Below are 3180 nucleotides of genomic sequence, written 5' to 3' on the forward strand. Positions count from 1 at the left end.
ATACACACCTGAGACCTAATTGATCCATTATTAGTCCCAAGTGAAGCTCATATGACAAGGCGACAACACTTTTGTCTTTGCAAAAATTGACTCAATGGGCTGTACCAGCTGTGAAGATTAGAATACTTTTTGACAGTTTCTTTTTGCACTGAAACATTATTACAAAAGCTGTTGGATTAAAATTCTTGTAAATAAATCTTTATTAGAAATATATTTCAGCGGCACTTCAGGTTAATTTGTACACAAGCGACAAGACTTTTGTCAGGGACTGTAAGGACCCATGAACCGAGGTGTGAGCTTCTTGAAGGAAGTCTTGGGAGGAAAAGCCACACCCTCTGGCTCGGCTGGTAGACAGGTGCCGGTTGCGTGTGACAATTGGCCTGGCATTTATTGCATTAGGCCGTGTTTTGGAGTGCTGCCCTGGCCTCCCTCCACACTCGTTGACAACGCCGAAGATGAGCCTGGACCAATGGGACCGCCACCTCCTCTTCCAGGGCAGGAAAAAGGGGGGACTGGAACCCCACGGCGCACATAAACAGGGATTCCCAGTGGCAGTGCTGGGAAGGGAGGTGTGCGCATACTCAACCCAAGGAAGGCGGATACTCCACGTGGACGGGAAACAGTATACCACACACCTGAGATACTGGTTGGCCCGCTCAGTTTGTCAATTGGTCTGTGGATGGTAGCCAGAGGAAAGGCTGACAGTAGCGCCGTGGACTTGACAGAAGGATTTCCAGACTTGCGAAGTGAACTGGGGTCCCCGGTCGGAGATGCTGTCCATGGGCAGCTTGGGCAGAGGGATGAAGTGGGCGGATTTGGAGAACCGATCCACCACTGTAAGTATAACAGTGTTGCCTCGGAAGTTGGGCAGGCCGGTAATAAAGTCCAGGGCGATGTGGGACCAGGGTTGACCTTGGACAGGAAGGGGGCGGAGCAGACCGGCAGGCGACTGATGGAGAGGCGCACTCCTCACAAGCGGCCACAAAATCCCGGCAGTCATTCATGCGGTAGGCCACCAGAACCATTGGCGGAGCTGGAACAGAGTTCTGGCCATACCCGGGTGGCAGCTGAATTTGGAGCCGTGGGCCCACTGGAGGACAAACGGACGGACATCAAGGCAATTAGTGGGACCAGTACCAGGGTCAGGGTCTGTAGACTGAGCACAGCGGATGCCGGATTCTATTTCCCAGACCAGGCAGGCGACGAGGCTGGAACGGGGAAGGATGAAGTCTGGATGGTCCTCCGGGTCATCGGGGGAATGGAGACGGGACACGGCATCGGGCTTAGTGTTGCGGGATCCAGGGCGATAGGACAGGGTGAAATGGAAACGGTTAAAGAACAGCGCCCATCTAGCCTGGAGTTGAGTGTCTGAGCAGTGTGGATGCATGGTTGTTGTGATCAGTCCAGACTAGGAAGGGCTGTTTGGAGCCCTCCAACCAGTGCCTCCACTCTTCCAGGGCTAGCTTAACGCTGTAATTACGTTCAGTGGGGGTAAGGCGTCTGGAAAAGATGGCACAAGGTTGGAGTTTCTGGTCCAAGGGGGAGCGCTGGGACAGGGTGGCCCCAACGCCCAAATCCGAGGCGTCCACCTCCACCACAAACTGAAGAGATGGGTCAGGGTTGGTGAGAATGGGCGCAGAGGTGAAGCTGGATTTGAGGAAGGAGAAGGCTGCAGCGGCCTCTAGAGACCGGACAAAGGGAACCGAGGGGGAGGTGAGAAGGGTGAGAGGGGCGGCCAAAGAGAAATTGCAGATGAACCAACGGTAAAAATTTTCAAAGCCTAAAAAACTTTGCAATTGCTTATCTGAGGTGAGAACGGGCCAGTCAACAACAGCTTTGATTTTAACCGGGTCCGCACGGAGCTGCCAACTCTCAATGACAAAACCCAGACATTGCACAATGCTAAACTCACATTTCTCAGCCTTGACGAACAGTCTGTTCTCCAAAAGTCGTTGTAACACCAACCGGATGTGTTCTGTGTGTTGGACTGGGTCGTGGGAGAAGATCAGAATATTGTCAAGGTAGACAAACACAGATCGATGTAAAAAGTCACAGAGTACATCATTGACCAGGGCCTGGAAGACTGCTGGGGCATTAGTGAGGCCAAAGGGCATGACGAGATACTCGTAGTGGCACAGCGGTGTGTTAAATGCAGTCTTCCATTCCTCCCCCTCCCGAATCCGCGCAAGGTAGCGTTTCTAAGATCTAACTTTAGTCTTTAATGTACTGCTCCATAGCCCATCTCTCCGGGCAATACAGCTCAAACAGGCTCCTGGAAGGAAGGGGAGCGTCCGGGAGGAGGAATATGGATCAGTCGTAGGGGCGGTGATGGGGCAAGGATATCATCTGGTCCTTACTAAAGACCATGGCGAGATTGTGGTACTCTGAGGGAACTAGAGACAGATCGGGAGAATCAGGGGAAAACGAGAGATACAGGGGATTTACCTGGGGCTCGAGCAGACAACAAACGGGAGGAATGGCAGGCTGTAATTTCTAATCTTCCCCCGCGGCCAGTCCATATTTGGGTTATGAATAACGAGCCAAGGGCGACCAAAAACAACGGGTGAGACTGGGGAGGAGATGAGGTGGAAGGATATTGATTCGTGGTGGTTTCCGGATGTGAGGAGCTGGAGCGGGGGAGTGCAGTTAGTGGCTGTGGTGAGAGACCGACCATTGAGGCTAGTGACGTGAAGGGGAGTGTCGAGGGGAATGTGAGGAATGAAGAGCTGGCGGGCAACTTCGATGTCCAAAACATGTTCATCCTCGCTGGACTCAACTAACAGTGGTGTTTAAAATGAGACAAAATGAAACTGATAAAAAAATAACATGTTTATTCTTAAAAACAGGATAAATAACACAATCTTAAAAAACACTCCAAGTATAATATCCAATTACAGAATACATAGGGATGTAACTACATGTAACTACAACAAATCTATGACAATTAAAAAAACGGTACAGGAACCAGTGGGAGAATGTCAAAGCTAGAACAAAAGTTTGTGAGTCTGTTAGCTTCCTCTGTTGTAAGCCTTCTCCGGGTCTGACCAGAAGGGAGAAGTTCCACCTTCTCCCACTTTCTACCGCTAGCGGCTTGATTGTGGTTGGGAACAGCAGTTTAACTGTTTCCGCTGTATCTGCTTCTGCCTTGTGTGTTGCACTCTTGGTGTCTCTCGACTGGCC

The 3180-nt window shown here is 50.9% G+C and overlaps 1 protein-coding gene across 5 annotated transcripts in view; it reads left to right on the forward strand.

The window, feature by feature from the left end:
- The window catches only part of wdr17 (WD repeat domain 17), a 116455-nt gene that overhangs the window by 65092 nt on the left and 48183 nt on the right, over positions 1-3180 (forward strand). The gene's annotated exons all lie outside the window — the stretch shown is intronic.

Source organism: Etheostoma spectabile, chromosome 2, assembly GCF_008692095.1.
Source record: "Etheostoma spectabile isolate EspeVRDwgs_2016 chromosome 2, UIUC_Espe_1.0, whole genome shotgun sequence".
Lineage (NCBI taxonomy): Eukaryota > Metazoa > Chordata > Actinopteri > Perciformes > Percidae > Etheostoma > Etheostoma spectabile.